The sequence below is a fragment of the Eumetopias jubatus genome, unplaced genomic scaffold (genome assembly GCF_037043125.1).
Source record: "Eumetopias jubatus isolate StellerSeaLion01/CBP00866 unplaced genomic scaffold, mEumJub1_p1.0 scaffold_12, whole genome shotgun sequence".
Classification (NCBI taxonomy): Eukaryota; Metazoa; Chordata; class Mammalia; order Carnivora; family Otariidae; genus Eumetopias; species Eumetopias jubatus.
The window spans coordinates 62,266,867-62,279,879 of NW_028274818.1; the positions used below are offsets into that span (position 1 = coordinate 62,266,867).

Sequence of the window (13,013 nt, forward strand, 5' to 3'; positions counted from 1 at the left end):
ATCTGTAATCAAATATCATCAAAGATTACCAGCCGTATTATGTGCCATGATTAGCTTTCTATAAAAAACTTTGCTTTCTATGAACAAATCAATGTCAGTGAAATAAAAAACAAAACTGTATACTAGACAAAGAACTTTATTAACCTTGTTTCAAACTTTATTCCCAGACTTCTTCAGCTTAATTAGCTGCAAAGAATGAATTGTATCTAAGCAAAAACAGAAAAGAGTTGTAGTGTCCAAGAGGCATACACTTAACAATGTTTAAGATCTAGATTTTATCAGATCCATGAACAAAAATTTAAAAAGCAATCATAATACAAAATAGCAGCTGCCAGTAACTTCTTCAAGTTTTATCATCTTCAGAAGTTGACTCAATTCAGTTTGCTTCATTCTTGGAAGCTTCATCAAAATTCTCCACAAGATCTGAAACTTCATCATCATCATCCTTTCTGGTAGCAAAGGGGTGCTTTTCCAACCACAGATTGTGTAGGCAAAGCTTCAGCCAGTCTTCTAGAACTAGTCAGACTATTTGTACCAAGTCGGTTTAAGATACTGGGTAGGATTTCTGTCAGCTGCTTTGTCTCAGCATGGCCTGGAATGGTGAAAGTATTTGCTGCCAGGGATGCCTGAACTTTAGGGTTGTTAAAGTAGATCATAGTTCCTTGGTTTGTGAACATATTTACTTCTTCAATACCAGAGATATTGTTTACCCCTAACTTCTTTAAGGAGAACTGAAGTTTTGTTTTTATCATCTGCTGTAGCTGTTCTATGAGTCACCTTCTTCTTTTGGCGAGCAGTTCTTTTCCCACCAATGCACACTTGTGCTTGCAGCTTGGTGAGTTTCTCCTGGTTCGTAATGGTTTCTTTAATCTTGTAAGAGCAGAAGTGGGAATGCCCAGGGGACTGGGGTTGGCACTCAGGGTCTCAGGTGGACCAGTGGGATTGTCTTGCTGCTTTTAAGATTTTTTTCTTTATCACTATATTTTGCTAATTTAAGTACAATACATTTTGATGTTGGTCTGCTTTTATTGATTTTGATGGGAGTTCTCTGTGTCTCCTGGATCTGGATATCTGTTTCCTTCTCCAGATTAGGGAAGTTCTCAGTTATGATTTCTTCAGAGAGATTTTCTGGCCCCTTTCTCTCTTCTTCTTCTGGGACTCCTATAATATGAATGTTATTATAGTTGATGGAGTCTCTAAGTTCCCTAAATTTATTCTTGCTTTGCATAATTCTTCTTTCTCTCTTTTATTCAACTTTATTGCTTCCCACTACTTTGTCTTCTAGGTCATTAATTCATTCCTCTGCTTCTTCCAGCCTGCTGTTCATTGCATCAAGGATGTTTCTAATCTCATTTTTCTGCACTCTTCATCTTTCCTTGATTCTTTTTTAGCTCTTTATCTTTGTGGTAAATGTCTCACTGATGTCTTCCATTCTTTTCTCAAGTACAGTGAGTGTCCTTATGATCATTGCTTTAAATTATCCATCAGGCATGTTACTTATATCTGTTGCACTTAGATCTTTGGCCATGGCCTTATCTTGTTCTTTCATTTGGGATAAATTCCTGTCTTCTCACTTTGTCTAAGTCTCTACCTTCACCTCTGTGTTAGGAAAGCCAGTTATGTCTCCTGCTACTGAAAGTAATGGCCTTATGAAGAAGACATCTTGTAGTTCCCAAGGCCTCGTGCTTCAGGGAGTATCTCCAATGTGTGCTGCATACACTCTGTTGTTGTGTTCTGACTTCTCTATCCTTTAGGCGAGCCATCTGCCAAGACTCTGCTTGCCTGCTTGCCTGCAGTTTCATCTCTGGCCTGAATGTGGTGAGTTCTAACTAGGTGTGCTCTGATCGGCTTGTGAAATGAGATGTGTTACCACTTCCACTGGAACTGAGGCCCTGCAAAACTCTTGGTTGGGAGACATAGTGTGGGCAGGGGTTTGCGTGGTTTTCTGGAGGGCCAGCCACACTGGGACTGCAGCAAGCGTGACTGAGAAGCACAGTTCCACCAGAATGCAGGGGGTGGGCTTGGTGTAAGCAAGTTAGGCAGCCAGTGTGGGCACTGGGCTGCTTCCTGAGGTGGCTCTATATTTATGCTGAGGAACAGGGGACAGAAATGGTTCTGGCCAATTCCTTTGTTCCCAAAGAGATCTTTCATGAATGCTGCCTCTCAGGGACATGCTCGGAGAAGAGCAAATAATCTCCCCACTGTGTGCACCAGGCACTCCTCAAATCGCTGTTTCCATGACATCTGACCTCTGGGTTGTTTGCCTGCTGTCTTTCCCGGAGTATAGGTCAGTGCCCTTGGGGCTCTATCTCAGCCAAGCCCTCTGACCTTTAAAATTCCAGGCTTTAGGGTCACCTAGGTGGCTCAGTCAGTTAAGCATCTGCCTTTGGCTCAGGTTATGATCCTGGGGTCCTGGGATCAAGCCCCACATTGGGGTTCCTGATCAGCAGGGAACCTACTTCTCCCTCTCCCTCTGCCCTTCCCCCTTTCTTGTGCTTGCTCTCTCTCTCTCTCTCTCTCTCTCTCACATTCTCTGTCTCTCTCTCTGAAATAAATAAATAAAAATCTTTAATTAAAAAAAATTCCAGGCTTTAAGTCCCATTCTCTCCTTGCAAGAACTCACAAAATTCAGCCCCTCTTATTTTCCAAGCCAGTGACTATGGGGAAACGTTCTCATGCATTCTCCTGTGTGCTCCTCTCTCTCACCCTTCTCCACAACCATGGCTCCCTCCCCTCTGTAGTAATCAGGATCTCTTTCTCCCCTAATCCATGTCTCCACATTCCCTCTTTTTCAGTGTGTCTTCTTCTTTCCCTTTCCTTGTGGAGTTTGTTCTGTCAGCCTTCAGGTCAATTTCTGGGTATTTAGGATGGTGGGACAAGCAAGCCTAGGGTCCTCCTACTCTGCCACCCATCATCTTCCTCCATCCTTTTCTTTCTGCAGATTGATTTCTCTTTCCAGTCATCCATTTCTGGGCCTGTCAAAGTTCCTCCAAAATGGCAGTCTGATCACTGAAGTCAACAGAACCTTGCAGCTCAATTCCCACCATCTCCCAATCCCCAGTTGTCAGTCAAGGGCATCTGCCCCAGATGTCCATCCCTGGTCCGAACAGCTGTGCCCAGGCACATATTCTCTGGTGTTGGTAGGACGGTTTCTCTGAGAAGAGTGTGAAGAAGGGGAAAAAAACTACAATTGAAAGAGAATCATGAACGCCAATATCCAAGGGCAGGAAAAGATAGATGTCCCAGCTCAAGAGGAAAGAGAGAATTTGTTCCTCCTTCATCTTTCTGTTCTATTGAGGGCCCTCAGTGGTGCCCACCTACATTGGTTAGGGTGGCTCTCTTTACACAGCCTACTTAATCAAATGCTAATATTTTCCAGAAATATGACAGACACACCCAGAAATAATGTGTGATCAGCTATCTGAGCAACCCTTAGTCCAGTTGAGTTGACACATAAAACTAATTATCACAAGACCTAAGACTTGGGGTTTGGCAAACCTGAGCTCACATCCAAATTCTACCTTTTATTACCTGTGTGAAAAAATGTCTCTTGATTACTTTAAGTCTCCCTTTCCTTATTCATAAAAAGTGTCTTTGTTGTGGTGTTATTATGAAGATGCAAAGAAATTAAATGACATAATACACCTATAGGACTTAGCAAGAGCCCAGTGGGTAATAAGCAGTCAATAAATAGTAGCAAGCACTATAATCAGCCTCCACGAGGAAAGCAAATGCTCTCAAGAAAAATTTTGCAGAAAGGTTCATTTTCAGTCTACCTCCTTCCCAAATTCCAGGATCATAATCTGAGAGAAGGTGGATATAACGGACAAGAAAAAAAAGAAGAGTGAGCATGAAATACCACAGATGTGCTAACAATAACGTCTCTGGGTCTGTGTTTGCCCATATCAAAAGTTTAGCCTTGGACCAGTTATTCTCTCTACACTCACTCTACACCCATCACTCTGCACATGCCATTTGCAGCATTCATGAGATGCACTGTGTTTATTATGATGCACCTTTGTTGTCCTGATAGTCTGAGAGCCCCTGGAGACCAGGGACAGTGTCTCATTCATCTTAACTCCTCAGCTCCTAGATTGGTATCTGATAATACTTATTACTGGGTAATAAGTATCTGTTGAATAAATGGATGATGAAAGATATGAAAGGTATGAAGGAGATGGGGTTCAGACTGGAAGCAATCGCAGCCACTCTGCTTGGGCCCCAAGTCATCACTCTGGGGGCAGGCCTACCATTGTGTAAACTCAATCTCCTAGAGAGTGCTAGGCTTCCCCTGGGCTCTGCAGACCAGACACAATGGAAGGCTGGGCAGCTTCTCTGGACCCTCCAGGAGCCAGCTCCAGGCAAGGCAGGATTGAGTTCTGAGTGAGCAGGCCCAGGAGCTGCTGGCTCAGCTGTCAGAGCTTCCTTACTTCCAGGAATGGTCAGCTTCTGACCCCAAAATATCCTTTAATTTTCAGACATGAGTTGCTAGAGCTACTGTTCCAAAGAGATTTAAGTGCCTCTGAGGGTCAGTGCAGGTTGGGATCAGATTCCTCCCCCCCACCACGTCCCCCCACCTCTTCAGGCCCAGCAGCTCCCACACTGGGCATTACAAACTCTGGTCATCCACCTATGATTTCATTGGGAAAAGAGTGCTGATATCTTCACTGTGTTTGGAACTGCTGCACTAGAAGAATGTCACCTCACGTTCTCTCCGGGAGACAGAAAGACAGAGCTTCAGGGATGCTCAGAGGGATGGCAGAGCCACTAACAGCACTCTCTGCCCCTCTGTCTTCACGGCCCTCTGAGGCAGACATAAATAGCCCCCCATTTTCAGGAGAGAAAGCCAAGGCTAAAATTTCACACTCAAGGGTGCTTTGGAGAGATTGAGGTCCAGAGAGCCAGCATTCGAACCCAGGTCTGAAACAAACAGAACGAAGGCAAGAGGCAAGAGGAACAGAAATTCTAGTCCAAAAAATAACAGTTGTTTCTTCAGCTGGCACTTATTGAAAATCCACTTTGTGCCTACCCACATAATCTTTGAATTCGCTTCATTTCTCCGTGAATGACTGGGAAGCCATTCTCATAAAGGAAGACCTCAAACGAAAACCAGGAGCTGATCTTTGACTAACTGTGTACGTCCTTTCTGAGCCAAATGGATTTGCAAATAAGAACATTAGTGAGACTTCAGCTCATGGAGAGTGACAGGCATTCAAACCTCGCCTGCTGGCTGATGACCCCTATGCAATTTCAACCATGGTTTCCAATATTTCACTTAAAATCAGTGTGGCTTAGGTATGAAATTGCTTCTCCCTTAAAGCAACCGCAAGGCCTAAACAGTAACTGTGACCATAACCATGACAGGGAGGCTCTTGAATTTAAAATATATTGACTGTTCACAGCACACCTTCCAATTTCATCTCAGGATTTCTTAGCGATGGAAGTGCACCTCGTCGTATATTCCCTTCAGTGCTGACCCCCCGGACAGGACTCTGAGCCGCCCCGCTGGCTCCGGGTGGATCCTTCAAAATGGCCGTTTTCCCTTTGGCACCGCCACCTGACCTAAAGTCTGCGAGCAGTGAGATTATCTTCTTGGATGGGACTGGATGGTTTAATATAAGAAGATGCCAGGTATTTCCCCTGAAGCAGAACTTAGTCCTTTTCTTTTCTCAGCAGTATTTCTCAAAATGCTTTCCATGCAACATGAGTTCTATCAAGCGCTCCACTGAAGGAAGAGCGTGCTGTGCAAATAAGTAAGAAACCCTCATTTGACAGAGTCGGCAAGCCCTGAAGGGGGAGCTCTCCCACACGGACTACAGGCCGGAAGAAGGAAGACAGAGCCATTTGCACAAGGGAGGGCGCTGTTCCATAACTTTACTCTCTGCATTTAAGAGAAGGAAGGATGATCCCTTCCGGCCCCCGCAACAACGCACTAGCCACGGCTTGCAGCCAATGAGGGACCACCACAACCTCAGAGTCTCCTTCTCAGATAAACTCCGGTCCAGAACAACCCTCCGTAGGCTCTGCCTAACACCAAAAAGCTGGCCTTCCCTTTGTCTCTTTGGACCCTCTGCCTGTGGGTCATCACAGCTTGCTTGGCCCAAAGTGCCATTCCTCTGCTATTCCTGAATACACTCTTTTTTTTTTTTTTAACTTAAATAAAATTGCTCTTTGCTCTGTTGAAAGTTGACGGTGATCTAATGAATTTGGCAAGCTGGGAAATGCCCCTCTTGGATATTTGCTGCAGCCACTGGGTTTCTACTAAATACACAGAAGTGTATTTGGCCTACTTTTGAGTGATATCTATTACCATCCCTCCTGTGAGTGTTCTATGGGATGCACTTTGGAAATCCCATTGTTTAAGAAAATGCTGGAGCATGGGGGCACCTGGGTAGCACGGTTGGCTGAGCATCCGACTCTTGGTTTTAGCTCAGGTCGTGATCTCAGGGTGGTGAGATCAAGCCCATGTGTGGGGCTCTGTGCTCAGCCCTGAGTGTGCTATAGATTCTCTCTCCCTCTCCCTCTCATGCTCATGCTCTCTCTCTCTCAAATAAATAAGTAAATCTTTTTTAAAAAAAGAAAATGCTGGAGCATGAAAATTATTTACAATAAACCCACTCACAAAATCCCACCAAATATCTGAAACCATACCAAAAAGCTCCTGGAAAAAGGTCAAGTTGCCCACTTCAGAAATAAGGTGATTCTTTTTGTAATAATAACTATTGTTTAGAGCACCTGTTGTCTCATTGAATCCAAAGAACTATCTCACAAAAGAAGTATAGTTCTTTTCGCTAAACTGGTAAGAAAAAAGGCTCAGAGAAGTTAAGTAACTCACAGGACTGGGAAGAGACAGAACCAGACTTCTTCAGGTAATCTCAAAACATAAGCTCTTAAACACTCTATTGTTGAACTTTCCCTGTTGGAGCAGACCCTCCCTGACACCAGAGAATGTCCCCTCCTCGGACAGCCAGTCAGGCTTTCGCCCCAGAAAAGCTGGTGGGACATACACATCAGACTGCCGCCCTCATGGGTGTCCAGGCCAAACGGAGCTTACAGGAACTACAGCCTCCCTCCCTCGGCCAAGACCCACGCTCAGCAGCTTCCCAGCGAGAAGCCAACAATGAAAGCTTCAAGCCGGTCCCCACCATATGATGGAGATCAACTCCACAAACCCAAGGAATCGGGTCTCAGGCTAGGACTGGGACCTCAGGACCCCACAACCCAGCCTGGCTCGGGGCCCTGCTTAGAGTGGCTGAATTCTTTTACGGACACCACATTTACGCTAAAATTCCTTTTCCCCAGTCCTCCTGGCCCTGACCAAGCCGAGCCCAGCACACTTCATCAGGCACCAGATGTTTAATGAGCCCCTACTATGTGTCAGTCAGTACGGAAGGTGCTGGAGCTCCTAAGGGCAGATGACAACAGAGATCCCCTCCCTCACGGAGTTTCTTTTCAAGGAGGGGGACGGTTTGTATAATATGATGTCAGGTAGCAATAAAGACTTTGAGGGGAAAAAAAAGCAGGGTGTGAGGGTAGGGGTTGCTGTGGGAAGCTCAGGGCAGGACTTCACGAGAAGCCACGCGCTTGGGCTGAGACCTGAACAGGGCAAGGGAAGGTCTGGGGGAGGGCCAGCCCCCTGGACTTGGCCTGCGCTGCCTACCAGGGGCAGGGGGTTGACTGGGTGCAGCCCTGCAGGGGCTGGCACACACTAGGGCCCCGCCTGGGGAGGGGGACAGCCTGGAGGGCCGAGGGGAGGACCCGACTGTGACTGCTTCCTAATCTGCACTCATTTGTTTGGGAGCGGGGCTGGGAACATGGCAGGAATTCAGTGGCTGAGACTTAGCTCCACTTGGCCCTTTGCAACTTCCTACAGGGTTGCCAACACCCAGTGCCGGGTGGGTTGGTCTGGGAACCACCTTGCCTCCCTGGAGTCCCGGCTGCACTGATCCCAGCTTGGCAAACTTGAGCAGGTTACTTACCCTCTCTGTACCCCAGTCCCTCGTTAACAAGATAAAAGGGAAGAGTAATAGTATTGACTTATGGGGTTTTGAGGATTAAATAAGCTATTATATATGAAATATTTAGAAGCAGTGCCCACTACATAAGAAGTTCTTAACACATAGTAGCTTTTATTAATATCCTTTGTGTCTGCGTCAGAGGGAGTGTGTGTGTGTGTGTGTGTGTGTGTGTGTGTGTGTGTCAGAGAGAGTGTGAGTCAGAGGGAAGGGGCTAGGTGAACAATCTCTAAAGTTCCTTCTGGCACTAAAAAGAAATATGTACATATATATAAATATATAATAATATAATTAATATTATATAAAATATGTAATTAATATTATGTAGCATTAAAATACATAGTATTACATAATATTAATAGTACATTAAATATTACATATTGTCTGATACTTCATGTTTGTAGCTGTCCCAGAGGCTATCAATAAGACCTGTTAGCAGGTCTTACTCCCGTTTCCCTCTCCAATCTCACAGGAGAGAAACTGAGGCAAAGTATGGACTTATACTAAGGAAATTGATAACCAGGTTGCTAATTGCACTGATCGTTGGTTGGGACAGCAGCATCAGGACAAATTTGAAGTCACTTGATGTACAGAAGAGTGATTTCCCACAGTTAAAATGAAGCTCTCTTTATTTGCTTCTGCTAATTAAAAAATCAGAGCTAAAGATAAATACTACAGTTAAAATGGCCTGGCTCTCTATCGGCTTAATGAATTCCCTCATGAAATCAACTCGAAAATGTTACCCCTTGTACATAAATCACAAAACGCAATCTTCCTTGTTTGCTTATGAGCTTCACGGTTAATTTTTAAGATCAGCGTTTACATTTTTTTTCCTCTAGGTTATTACAATAAACTTCTGGCAGAAGAAAATAAAATTCTGGCTTTCTGACTTACACAGGTACTTCTTTTAACCAGAAAGAAAAAATACTTTTTATTTTAAATTGACAATTATTGGGGTGCTTGGGTGGCTCAGTTGGTTAAGCATCTGCTTTGGGCTCAGGTCATGATCCCTGGGTCCTGGGATCGAGTCCCGGGGCGGGCTCCCTGCTCAGCGGGGCGTCTGCTTCTCCCTCTCCCTCTGCCCCTCCGCCTGTTTGTGCTCTCCCCCTCTCTCTCTCTCAAATAAATAAAATCTTTAAAAATAAATAAAAATACATAAAATTGACAATTATTGGTGGCTTCAATTTTATAAGTTCACCTCCACCTCTTTAGAAGCAGGCCTCAGTATAAAGCTCGTCATCATTCTTTGGCAGAATGCCTCCTCCACAAACCGCGCTTACATAAGCACTGAACTCCTCACCTGTCCCTCCCAGCATCCTCCCCAGCCAGGAGCCTCTGCCTCCGCGGTGACGTCACCCTCCACCCGGCTTCCTCGTCCAATCAGCAAGCCCCACCAATTTCCCACTTTTAATACCTCTCAAATCTTCAAATCTGCTGGCTTTCTTCCGACACCTGCCCCGATCCTCAGCCCACATCAGTTCTTAAATAGATTGCAACAGCTTCGCCATGGCCTTCCTGTCTCCAGCCTTCATAACTGCAGATCGATTCTCCGTGTGGATGAGTTTGCAGCCGTGATGTTCCACAGTGAAAATCTGACCGTGCTACTCTCTTGCCTAGACTGCTATGGCTGCTTTTAGCATTAAGTTTAAAGGATGGATTGCAGGTCAGGTACACAAGCAGTGGTCAGAACACAAGGCCTTGTGTACCTAACCTGCAATCCACGCCACTCCCACAACCATATTGTGCTAACCGTGTGAGCCATCGCGCGGCTCAATTATCTGTTGCTGTGTAATCATCCCCAAACTAACCACATGATTTACTTTTTGCGTGGGCTCCTTCATTTGCCTGTGTTCGGTGGAAAGGTCTACTGGGCTGGTGGGTCTAAGGGGGCCTCACTCATGTGACTGGCAGTCGATTGGGAGCCTTGCTGCTCTTCCATTGACCTCCCATTCTCTGGTAGGCTAGACTCTCTTACTTACAGTGGTCACAGGGCAGCATTTGAAGACAGCAAGTAAATGCAGAAGATCCACAGCCTCTTACAGCCTAGCCTTGAAAGTCACCCAACATTGCTTCCTCTATATTTTATTGGCAAAACAAGTTCCAAGGCCTGCCCAGATTCTGTTAAATAGGCTCCTGCTCTTGATGGGAAAAGTGACAAAGTCACATGTGCATGCCCATGCAAAGGGACATGCAGACCAGGTTAGGAATATGGGACTGCATTTGGCAATCTGTGGCATGGGCATAAACTAAATGCTTTCCGAAGGTGATGGGGAGAGACCAAAGGGACGTGACCAGTCTGTTGACCCTGATGATAACCGGGAAGCTGAGGAGTGGGCTAGCCCGAGGCAGAGAGAGGGTCTGACACTAGAGAAGATGGACCTAAATGCTCTTCTTACAAGAAGGCACCATGGTTTTCTTTTATAGTCACAATTCTCCACGTGCTGTGAGCCAGGGCAGCCACCAGGAGGGGTAGAAAGGATGTAACCAGGATACATTTCTACTCTCTGAACCTGTTAATCACATGGGACACTTCTGTGTTGAAAATTTCTAGGGCTGAAGAAGTAAAACACCTATCAGAGTAAATACCAGTTGCATTGCCCAGAATGTCCAGCCTGGATTTCTACCTATCAGAAACAACCCAGGGGCACCTGGGTAGCTCAGTAGCTTAAGCGTCCAACTCTTGACTTTGGTTCAGGTAATGATCTCAGGGTTGTGAGATCGAGCCCGCATCGGGCTCTGAGCTCAGCACAGAGTCGCTTAAGATTCTCTCTCTCCCTCTCCCTGTTTCCCTCCCCCAACCCCTGAATGTGTGCTCTCTTTCTTTCTCTCTAAAAGGAAAGAAAGAAAGGAAGGAAGGAGGGAGGGAGGGAGGGAGGGAAGGAAGGAAGGAAGGAAGGAAGGAAGGAAGGAAGGAAGGAAGGAAGGAAGGCAGGCAGGCAGGCAGGCAGGTGGGCAGCACCATAACATGGGGCAGTTTCTGAACAGCATCTTGTATTTACTGACGCACACCCTCCACAGAAAGTGCAGGCAAATCTAAGGGAAAAAGCAAATGTCTCCCATAATCCCACAGCCCAGAGCTAACCACTGTAAAGAGCTGGGCATGTAGTCCAAGTTCACTTAGAGGTTCCCTCCTTCCCGAGTCCCAACGTGAAACGTCAGCATCCCAGGTTTTGCCAAGGCTGCAGGTTTCTCAGCCTCTGGCATCTGCTTAAGTCAGGGTCAGAGTCAACTTGGGAGCCAAGGCCAAGAGTCAGGACGCCCAAGCCACACTGGGTGCGAGAGAGCAATCCCATCCAAGGGCATTCAAGGACAAGTCAAGCAAATGAATTCAGGGGAGACATGAACACCAGTCACCAGTGCTGCCGTGGGGCTCGGTGTGACTGGGAAGAGCAGCAGGACACCATCCAAATTGCCGGAGGGCCTCCTCCTCCCCAGAACCTGAGAACTTCCTGCTGCTCAAAAGCTAGGGGGAGAGACAGCTCGAATTAGCCACACCTCCTGGCTGGACTGTGGGGCGCCACAGCCTTGGGCATGATGACAGGCAGCTTCACAAATAAGCCGACATCAAACCAGAAAGTTTAATAAATGCTGGAAGATTTCGAAGCCCCAGAAAAATGTAAACTGTCAATGAGGGGAAAGAGCCCTGACAACGATCTTATCTTTTGTATGAATCCTTTGCTGCCTGGAAACTGAGATTTCCTGGGGAATGATATGGTCACAGGATGGATGAAGGGCAAAGGGAAGCGGCCTCTGAAGGCAGCCCTCGGCACACCCTGAGACAGAGAGGACGCGAAGCAGGTGTCTGTGTGTGCCAGCAGGTGGGCGCTGGGCTTCAGATGTCTGTGTGTGCTGGCAGGTGGGCGCTGGGCTTCAGAATGTTTCCATTTTGCCCTCATTAGATAACAATGAAAGTGTGATTTCCCTCCTCACTTAGAGTACGAGAAATCTACAAAGGTAATTTCTCCATACCCTTTGCAGGAGAGTTGGAGAAACACAGGAGGTACAACTGCAGTGAGTTATAAAAAACGGCTTTTCGGTTTGAGCCATAAATTAGTTCAGGCAGACATTCTGAAGGGCGAATAGGGACTCTGTACTTTAGAGCTGAAGCCAACACGTCTGTTGCCACTGGGCTGAGAAGAACGCACCAAAGCCTCTGGTAGTTGCCAAAATTGGCTCCGAGCCTACTTTTCAGAAGATTAGCACTAAACTTCTTCAGGAGTAAAAGAGCTTGTTCGATTTGTTACTTCTCTTATTAAAATGTTTAACATTACATGAACAGTTATAGGTTTCATCAGGCTAAGTGGGTGAAATGAGTTTGGGTTTTTTGGGTTTTTTGTTTGTTTGTTTGTTTGTTTGTTTTTTGCAGTCTCCCTAAAGAGAAAGTAGTTTGGAAGACTAATTCCTGATAAAAGCCAAGTTGCCAACATGAATGAAATTGCATGAGCTGTGTGTGTGTGTGCTTGCACGCATGGTTTCAGGCCCAGGAGGTAAGACAATGTGAAATGAAGAATAGGAATGTTCAGTCGAAGGGCTTCCATGTAACAGACGATAAGCCATAAGAAATACTAGTGCCATCTTGATCCCCAACTATATTTCAGCCCAAGGTTATACTTTTTTTTTTAAGATTGATTTATTTATTTGAGGGAGGGTGGGGGAGGGGCAGAGGGAGAGAGAGTTTCAAGTAGACTCAACGCTGAGCGCAGAGCCTGATGTGGGGCTCGATGTCATGAACCCAAGATCACGACCTGAGCCAAAACCAAGAGTCAGACCAGCTAGGCAGCACCCAAAGATTACACTTTCATAATCACACCCTGTGCTTGTTTTTTGTCACTTTTTAGGTACTTCCTAGACAGCCTGAGAACCCACAAGAGCTATGTACATGTCCCAGTTTTCAGTAATAATGCTACCAGCAAATTGTTTTCTGAAGGAACATTGGCTATGTTTATGTGATACTTGAACTATTTATTACACTTTAACATAGCAATATAGCCAAAATCA

General features: G+C 45.8%; 1 pseudogene; it reads right to left on the minus strand.

The window, feature by feature from the left end:
* Nucleotides 1-376: 376 nt before the first annotated feature.
* LOC148162817 (transcription factor BTF3-like) overlaps nt 377-13,013 on the minus strand; it is a 62,852-nt pseudogene continuing 50,215 nt past the window's right edge.